This window comes from Elephantulus edwardii, unplaced genomic scaffold (assembly GCF_000299155.1).
Source record: "Elephantulus edwardii isolate Elephantulus edwardi_28Jun2011 unplaced genomic scaffold, EleEdw1.0 scaffold00007, whole genome shotgun sequence".
Taxonomy (NCBI): Eukaryota; Metazoa; Chordata; class Mammalia; order Macroscelidea; family Macroscelididae; genus Elephantulus; species Elephantulus edwardii.
In genome coordinates, this window is record NW_006399757.1 from 3,257,427 (window position 1) to 3,268,225 (window position 10,799).

Below are 10,799 nucleotides of genomic sequence, written 5' to 3' on the forward strand. Positions count from 1 at the left end.
GTGTCTGAAGATAAATACATGGTTTTTCAGTGATAACAAAATAGTAGATCAAATGAGAGTAAGTCTTTTTCTGAAGAAGATTCAACATTGTAAATATGGCAACACTTTCCAAATGAACGCACAAATCAAATGCTATTCCAATAAAAGACGGAAACAGCAAATGAAACATTTTCAAGAATATGGAAAAGGCTAATATGAATATTTGAATCTTGTTCTAGAACTCAAGAAGGATCATATTAACATATAATTAAAACATCTCTCACTCACTCCTTTCTCTCTAGTGGATTTGAACTACTAGAAAGGTACTACCTTTGGGTTAGCGATGTAGCTCCCCGCAATTGATGCCACCAGAGCCCCACTCATTATAGTATGGCAGGTGAGATTTTACAAAGCAAGAAATAAGAACAGAAAACAATGCTTAAAAATTTTTCAAGCTCACCAACCCTAGTTGCAAATTAAGCCATCAGGAGATATGATTTGTCACATAAAATTTGTATTAAAAAGTAATAATAATATTTAGTGGTGGAAGAAGGCAGTGTGGTAAACTCTCTTATTTATTTCTACTGAAATTATAAATTGAGACATCTTGCTGAAAAGCACTTTATTAATATGTATAAAAGCCTTTCAGAAAACTTACACCCTTCCACTATAGCGTTCTTAGAAGCTGGTTATACTTCCTAACTTAAGACTTGGAATTATTAGTATAAGCTTATTCTCAGATAACCCTTTAGCATTAGGAATCTCTGGTAAAATACTCCTACATTATTGGGGTACGAGAGGCAGTAATCATCTTTTAGGAGCCAGGAAGCCAGCCTGGACCTGCAAGACACAGGCCACTCTCACCTTGGAAATCCTGTGAATGTGTGGTTGCCCATCTCGGTCAGCTAGACGACTGGACACAGACCATAAACATACGCGCCTTTGCTGTTTCTCCAGAATCTTTTACCTTCGCCTGTATAAGGTGAAAAGTAGTTTTTATAAAGCCATTTTGTGTCTTTGAGGGATAAGAAGCAGAGAAAATGCAAATAGCTTTTGTAGTTTCATCTTTCAAAAGTTTTCTGTTTCCTGTGTGAATGCTACCTTTTCAACATGGAAGTTCATTAGAAAGTTCTTGTGTTTAATAAATGAATTGGAGGCATAGAGGTAAACTTTTAGGTTACAAATAGGGAATTCAGGGAATGGCTATGGAAGGTGAGGGGAGAGCACATCTGATAGCATATGGGGTCTCCACGCCTCAGAACAGACTTGATGGTAACCAATAAAGTGTGCAGCATTTTGACTGCTAACTGAAAGATTGGAGGGTTGAATTCACCAGTCATTCTGTAAGAAAACCCTTGGAGTCTCTTCTCATGAAGATGTACTGCCTTGGAAATACAACAGAGAGTCACTGAGTTGGACTCAATTGGAGGGCACTGGGTTGGTTTTGTTTTCTGAACAAATGTGAAAATATGTTACCGTACATAGTCATGATGAGTATGAATCTACTTGAAAGAACAACAATAAATGTTGTCCCAGGAATCTGAAGCCCCTGGTCTTAAATAGACATGGAGTCCCTAAGCCTCATGAAGAAGCAGAGTGGATTCCAAGCCATAGGGAGGGAGAAGGAGAAAGCAATTAGAAGATATCATCAATAAGGAAAAGAATTATTTGTTCTGTCCTACTCAGCTGAAAAAAAAAATAAATAAGATAAAATAAATCAGAATTCTGGAGTAGAAGAGAGGGGTAACTAAAATTGTACAAGACCAACATAATCTGAAACTAAACAAACCCATGTTATAATATTGAAATGGGTAGAAGGTAGACAAATAATCTAAATCATTTATTAGCAGCATAAAACTTGTAACTTTGGAATCATAAAGAAGAAAATGAGTCAGAGTAGTTACTTGGCTTTGGAAGGCACATAGTTATAATAACTTAATCATGATTGATTAGTTTGCAACTTTGGGAATTAGCCTATCGAACAAACAGTAAGGCTTAATTAGCATTAGAGGACAACATATGCTCATAACTCAAAAGGGTCATAATACAGCTGTCAGGCATTGAAATGGAAAAGTAAGTACAACAGAAGGAAAAGGAGAAGCACAAATATCCTTATTATGTAAAGAGGAGGGAGTCTCTACGTGGTGCAAATGGATAATTGACTCAAATGCTAATAGAAAAGTTGGAGGTTCTCCTCCACTCATTTGTTGCTGTTGAATCGACCATAATTCATAGCCACTCAAGGAGCTCCAGTTTGGAACCTCATCCTATCTTGTTCCATCCTCACGATCTATGACATGCTCAAGCCCATTATTACAGTCACTGTCAAGCCAGGTTGTTGCAACTCTTTCTCTATCCCTCCAATTTTCCCAGCATGATGGCCTTTTCCAAGGAATGGTTTCTCTTGACAACGTGCCAATGTATGTGAGACAGTTTCACCATCCTTGCCTCTAAACAGAAACCTTATTGCCCTGCCTCCAAGATGGATTTGCTCTTTTGGGCAGTATCTCAGAAAAAAAAATCACTTTATAAGTCCAAAATGTCACCATTCGAACTATTCTTATAAGGGGACATACAAAGGTTCTCCATAAGTTAGAACTGACTTAACAGTTAATTGGAGATACAACTCCCTTGAAACACATGCATATACTTCTGAATAATCTTTCCTACCTAAAGCAAAGCATGTGATGTTCTTCCAGATGAGCCTCGTTGGTTTCTGTATTTCCTTAGGTAATTATGCTTTAAAAATTAGTTCCTTCAAAATTATCCTCACAAAAATTATCCTTTTCCCTTGTGTTGATACACAACACTTTGCCATTTTGTGCTGACACCCTATTTCAGATGAATCCTTCTCCTCTGTTGCTTATCTTGAACTCTTCTAGTCTTCATAGGTAATTGTGGTTCTTCTAAACTCAGTTGTGTTGCTATTTGAAAATAACTGTGTTGTCTGCAACTGTTGTTGTTGTTGTTGTTATGTGCTGTCAAGTCATTTGCGACTCATAGCGACCCTATGTACAACAGCCCTAGGTATTTCAGTATTGGTTTTTAAAAAATGTGTGTATGGTGTGTGCATGTCCACATAAAAAATAAACCTGTAAGAATAGGATGACAGAAATTGCCATTACAATTCTGGCTGATAGAGGTCTAATAGTTGAGAAAACTAAGTAAATATCTGTGAAATATCATACTCATTATAACACAAGAACCTATCAAGTTATTCAGGTGAGTCTTAAACTTTTCAGTTTCCCAACTTCAAACTGAAACTACTACTATCTATTTATTATAATCAGATTTGAAGAATTTATTTAATGTATACATTTGGGGTAACAATTACATTAGAGGCACCTTGCTAATTACTAGAAATACAACTGGCTGAAATCTCTTAGATATATAATAAAAGTCTAATGGAATATGAAATCAATTTTTTGGCACCTGCCAATAAAGTTAACATTTTGAAAGTATATTAATCTACTTCCCTAAACTTAACACTTAGGTCTTAATTTGGGCTCTTATAAGGATCACCTGTGGATTGTTGTTACAATGCTGATGATCATCTCTACTCCGCTTTTTCAGAATTTCAGGAATTGAAAATAGGTATCTATGAAAGAAAGACAGCACCACAAATGATCATGGTGTAAAGCCAATAGTGAGAACTATCGGCTAGGCCAAGAAGTTGGCAATCAAGAAGAGCAAGAGAAAGCAAAATTAGGACTATAAGTTGCCTAACAAAATCTCATTTTAAAAAATATTGCAACACCAAATCATGAAATCATGTTTCTGCTCTGCTCATACATCAAGAGCTGGTGGTATAATGGTTAAAGCACTCAGTTGTTATTCAAAAGAAAGTTGGTGGTTTAAACCCATGGGAGAAAGATGTGTTAGTCCGCTTCTGTAAATATTCACAGTGGTTCTACTCAGTCCCAGAGGATTCCTACAGAGTCCATGGTAGTGGGTTTGAGTTTTTGTTGGTTTGTAGTTTTGGTTGTGGTGTTTTGGTTTTGTTTCTTGGAGTTTTTTTTTGTCTGCCTCAAACAAATAATAGCATCCCCATGGCATTCATTACAGAAGGCGGTGTATTTTATATGACTTAACATTTAAATATTTTAGAGCATTATTTCTTCTACAATCTGTTCCCATTCTTGGTTTTCTTAATGTGTACTTATTTTGAAAGCCACTGATACTTGTGTTTTGTTTGTTGATCTTGTGTTGTTGTTGTTTTTTTAATCTTAAATCACTTAAGTTCAGTCTTTGCCGAGAAGAAAAGCTGATAAAAGGTCTAATTCCTCTTAGCACAGGCAATTCATTATCTTTAAAAAGACGTGATTGTCCTTTCTCAAGTCTTCTTGCTTTATGGTCTATGGTACTCCCTATGGTTAACATTCCATGAGTTCTCAAACCATTGAGCACAGTTTAGAATTTACCATGTAAGTACATGATTCTCAATGTGTAACAAATATTGCATTTCTTTTTAAATTTTTCTTGTTTTTATGCTCTGTATTTCAAAGTAGATGATATTCTTTATGTCTATTATTTTGTAGTTATGCCCATATAAGTTTTTGCTATCAAAAGCTCTAAGGTTCAATTGCTCCTGTCTGTAATTGAGACTTAATTATCATTAGTCTTGTGAGTAAAAAGAAAGAGAAAAACAAAGAAAATGAAACTATGTTTGTAACCTCCCATTAAAGCTCCAGATTTCTAGCTTTTCCCTTAGATATTAAACATTACTGCATGAATTCTTTATTTCTAAAAGCATGTTTTTAAAGTACTGATACATTCTGTACCCATTTAAACAAAACTAAAAGTCTCAATATTGTGTTACTATAAAGTATATTTTTTAAATTTTTACAGAACTAGACTTTCCAGAGAGCTCTAAAATCTCCTTATAGGACTTTCTATAAAGAGCTCTCTCAAGATTATTTCATTTGGACTATATGACTTACTTCCTTATGCAAACATTCGTCATAAACTATATAGTGTACATAAAGGCCTCGCTTGATTTATGATGCTGTCCTTTGTGTTGGTTCCTAAAGTATTTTGTTGCCTCATATATGACTTCTATATGAATGTTGGTGCTCTGGTGGCTTAGTGATGAAGAGTGGTGCTGACAACCCAAAGGCTGGCAGTGCAAATCCACAAGCTGCTGCATGGGAGAAAGATGAGCAATCTCCTCCCATGCAAATGACACCCTCTGAGAACCTTCTAGAGTGTCACCTATGATGAGTCAGTGTGACTCAATGGCACATAACAACAATAAATGTATGTTTATATTAGGGGAAAGGTCACATGACTACATCTGACTGGGGAAGGTAGTCCAAAACCCAGTGAGTGGTTCAATCAGCACTTTTAAAAAGTTTTCTCTAGTTCCAAATATTCTGCCCAACCCATCCTTAAGTCCTTAAGTATTGCAACTCTAGGTTTGAATTTGTTCTTCAGTTCCATCTGCTTAAAAAATGCTGAGTGAGTTCAGTCCTTTTGATTCTCTGACTCCAGCTCCTTGCATAATTCATTGTAATACTTTACTTTGTCTTTCTGCACTGTCTTTTGGAATCTTATGTTCAGCTCATTAATATCTTTACTTCTTCTCTCTGTTTTGGATTCTCAGAGCTCTAATGCAATATTCAGAGTCTCTTCTGACGCCCACTTTTGCACTCTTCCTGGAGGATATTCTTGATATCCTACCACAACTCATCTGGTCTTTAGTCATTAGTCTTCAAGGCCTCAAACCTGTTCCTGAGGTGATTTTTTTCAAAGGCAAACAAAGGAGAATTTCATGAAACAAGAGCCTGTGGTGATGAAGGAAGAAGTTGAAGTTGCTTTGAAAGAATTGGCAAAAAATAAGACACCAGGAATTAATGGTATACCAATTGACATATTTCACCTAAGAGATGCTGCCCTAGATGTGCTCACCAAGTTGTGTCAAGAAATCTGGAGAACAACCACTTGGACAACTGACTGGAAGACATCTATATTTGTTCCCATTCCAAAGAAAGGTGATCTGACACAGTGAACAATATCATTAATATCACATGTAAGCAAGATTCTGCTGAAGATTATCCAAAAATGACTGGGCTAGCACATCAACAGAGAACTACCAGAAGTGCAGGCTGGGTTTAGAAGGGGTCATGGTACTAGTGATATTGTAGCTAATGTTACATGGATCTTGGCAGAAAGCAGGGAAAGAGGAATGTCTATTTGTGCTTCGTTGATTATATAAAGGCGTTTGACTGTGTGGATCACAAAAAACTATGGCTAACTCTGAGAAGAATGAGAATCCCCGAACATTTAACAGTACTAATGCAAAACCTGTACTTGGACCAGGAGGCAATCATCAGAACAGAGCAAGGAAACACTGCATGTTTCAAACTGGAAAGGGTATATGCCAGGGATGTGTCCTTTCTCCATACCTTTTCAAGCTATATGCAAAACAGATTATCCAGGAGTCTGGGCTTTATGAGGAGAAATGTGGCATCAGGACTGGAGGAAGATTCAACAACAATCTGCATTATGCAGATGACAAAACCCTGTTTGTTGAAACTGAGGAGGACCTGAAGTGCTTATTGCAGAAGGTCAAGGATTGCAGCCTTCAATATGGATTGAAGCTCAATATCAAGGAAAGAAAGTTTCTCACCACTGGGCTGATTGGCACCATCATGGGAGATGGTGAAGAGATTGAGACAGTTAACAGCTTTAGTTGGCTTGGCTTCACAATGAACACTCTTGGCACCAGCAGCCAGAAAATTAAAAGATGTATTGCGATGAGAAAGTCTGCTGTTAGGGACCTCTCCAAAGTACTGAAGAGCAATAGTGTTAGTCTGGAGATTAAGGTGAACCTGATACAGGCCATGATCTTTGCAATCACTTGCTATGCGTCAGAGAGCTGGACAATGAATAGGAATGATAGAAGGAGAATTGATGCCTTTAAGCTATGGTGTTGAAGAAGAGTGTTGAATATACCATGGACTGCTAAGAGAACAAACAGATTCATCCTGGAGAGGTTTAAACCAGGCTGCTCCTTGGAAGTAAGGATTCTGAAGCTTTGTCTGACATACTTTGGACATGTTGCAAGGAGGGACCAATCCTTGAAGAGGGATGTCATGCTTGGGAGGGTGGGGGGACAACGCAGGAGAGGAAGATCCTCTATGAGATGGATTGATTCAGTGACTGGGGTAATTGGGGTGGGTGTGTCGGAGACAGACTGGCACAGGATAGAGCAAGTTTAGGGCTATTGTACATAGGGTCGCTATGAGTTGTAGGTGACTTGACAGCACATACAACAACAACTGTTCCAAATACAATTCGTTAACTAATCTACTGTATTGTGAAAGCTTAGTAAAGAGGATTATATATAGATATATGTAGGTAGGTAGGTAGGTAGATAGATAGATAGATAGATAGATAGATAGATAGATAGATGATAGAGATAGAGATGAGAGAGAGAGAGAGATACTGGAATTCCTAATCTTAAACATCAACATCAAGCTTGAATTTGAGACTCAGAAAAGATGGCATGATAAGCTTTCAATGCTTCATGAAGACAGAGGCAAAAACTCTGATGAACAAAAAGCACATTCAGGAAAAGGTCTTTGTGAAAAATCACTTGACTACCTGGGTCAGCCAAAAGGGATCCTCTTGGGCATCTCGGAAAGCAACCCCACCACAACTGGATGTGATCTGGGTCCTGACATGTGGGCAGGCCGAGAGCAGACCTTCACGGCCACCTAGGAAGGAATCCTGGTGGCCCTGGGGTCTCGTGTCAAGCACCAGCATCAAACATCCAGCTAGTCCACTTTCTGGCCCAAGTACCCACATCCAGAACTTTGTCCTGCTGCACTGCCATATGGCTCAGTTAGGACCAGAAAAGTCTATCCTGCTCCATGTTATTTGTATGCCAGATCATCTTTATGGCTTGCTGTTAGAATTACACCTATCTGTCAGTTTGTCATGTCATGATTGATTTTCAAAAGGACATCATGCTGCCAAAGATGAATGGTCAGAGAAGGAGAGGAAGACCTTCAATGAGATGGACTGAAACTGTGACTTCAGTCACAGGTTCTGGTGTCTCATAAATTAAAAGTATGGTACGGGATAGGGCAGGTTACAGACTAGCTGTTCATAGGGTCACTATGATGCACACTCAACTTGAGGGCACCTAACAACAATGACAGTTACTTTATAGCTGGGTGTGTATATGCTTGTTTATTTATTGCTTGCTCTTATTAGTGCAGCCTTTGTCTGTCAGTCCACTGTACTACTGTAACTTGTGGGCTGCTGTGATGCTGGAAGCTATGCCACTACTTCTCAAACACCAGAAAGGTCACCCATGGTGCACAAGTTGCAATAGAGCTCCTGGATTAAGACAGATTAAGAAGCCGTACTGGCTATCCACTTCCAAAATAACAGACTTTCTAAAACTTTATGAATAACAGAGAAACATAGGTAGCTGTAGTATTAGAGGTAGAGCTCAGATTGGAAGTTACTTAAATATGAGGAGAACAACCATTAATAACTAGAACATGGAATGTATGAAGTATGAATATAGGAAATTTAGAAGTTGTCAAAAATGAAATGGAAAACATGAATATTGACATTCTAGGCTTTAGTGAAATGAAATGGACTGGCATGAGCCACTTTGAATTGGGCTGTCAGATGATCTACTGTGACCAGAATGAAAAACTGAGGAAGAATAGTGTTGCATTCATAGTTAAAAGGAAAATGTCAAGATCTATTCTAAACTATAATGGTGTGAGTGATAGGATACTATCCATAGGGCTACAAGGAAGATTTGTTAACACAATTATTATTCCAATATATGCACCAACAATTAAAGCTAAGAAAAGGAAATTGAGGATTTCTACCAACTTCTAAAATCAAACATTAATCAAAATTAATCAAACATGCAATCAAGATGTATCAATGATTATTGGTGGCTGGAATGTAAATGTTGGAAACAATGAGGAAGGAACGGTCGTCAGAAAGTAAGGACTTGGTAACAGAAATGAGACTGGAGAGCAAAAGACTGAATTTTGTACATTTAGTGATTTATTAATAGTAAACACCATAGAAACACTATAGAAAATTCATAGCAAAACCCACAAAAGTGGACTTCACACTTGGACCTCACTTGCTGGACTGCACAGGAATCATATTGACTATATCTGTGGAAAGAATCATTGGAAAAACTCACTATTTACCAGTAAGAAAAATATCAGTTGCTGACTGTACAATAGGACCATTAATTACTCATTGGAAAGTTCAAATTGAAAAAAAATTTAAAAAAACTCTATAAGAACCAAAAGAAAACTTTGACTCTATCCCATCTGAGTTTAAAAAAAAAAAATCTTAAAAAAAAGTTTGAGTCAGGGATCTCTGGTGGCTTAGTGGCAAGAAGCTGCGCCACAATTCCAAAGATGTGCAGTTCGAAACTACCAGATTCTCCACTGGAGAAGGAGGGCCAATCTACTCCTGTGCCAGCCTGATCTGATTTGAAGGTACACAACAAGGAAAAAACCAAGACAAAACAAAAAACAACAACAAAAAAACCAGTTTTAAGGCTTTGATCATCAATGACTGAAGATGAAAGACACTGGAGGATAAGAGCAAAGTTATCATTCATGAAAAGAGCAAAAGGTCATTACAAAGACTGAGAAGGGAAAACCAGAAATGAACGTCAGAAGAAACTATGAAAATTGCAGTATAGCACTGAAAAACCAAAACAAAGGGAAAAGATGCTTAGGTAGAAAACCCGAACAGAAAATTTCAAAAGGTGCCTGGAGAAGAAAAATATAAGTATTGAAATGTGCAAAAATCTGGAGACAGAGAAAAGCTCATTTGACATTTCTCAAGCTGAAAGAAATTAAAAAAAAAAAATCAAGCCTTGCATTGCAATACTGAGCAACGCTACGGACAAAATTTTGAATGATCTAGGACATATCAAAAGAAGATGGAAGAAATACGCTGAGCCACTGTACCAAAAAGAATTGGTCGACACTGAAATATTTCTGGAGATATCATATGAATAAGAGCCAACAATAACAAAGAAAGAAGTTCAAGCTGCATTGAAGACACTGGCAAAAACTAAGGCTCCAAGAATTGATGGAAACCCAATTTACCTGTTTCAACTAAGAGATACAATTGCTCAAGTATTGACCAGCCTAAACCAGAAAAATTGGAGAAAGGTTGCCTGGCCAACTGACTGGAAGAGAGCCATAATTGTTTCAATTCCCAAGATAAGTAATCCAACATAATGTGAAAATTATCAAACAATATAATTAATATCATATGCAAGCAAAGTATTGCCAAAGATCATCCAAAAATGAATGGAATAGCACATCAACAGGAAACTGGCAGACATTCAAGCTGAGTTTAGAAGAGAACATGGAACCAGGGATATCATTATTAATGTAAGATGGATCCTGACCGAAAGCAGAAAATACCAGGAGAATGTTTATCTTTGTTTTATTGACTAAGCAAAAATATTTGTGTAAACAACAACAAACTATAGCTAAAGTTGAGAAGAATGGGAATCCTAGAAAACTTAATTGTGCTCCTATGAAATCTGCACCTAAACCAAGAAGCTGTTGTCTGAAAGGAACATGGGAACACTGTATATTTTAAAATCAGAAAGGGTGTGAATCATACATCCAGGCTGTGTTCTTTCTGCATACCTATTAAATCTGTATGCTGAACAAATTATTAGAGAAGCAGGACTATATGAAGAAAAATGTGACATCAGGTTTAGAAGAAGACTTATCAACAATACACATCATGCAGATGACGGAAAGTTGCTTACATAAAATGAAGAGGACTTGAAGCACTTGCTA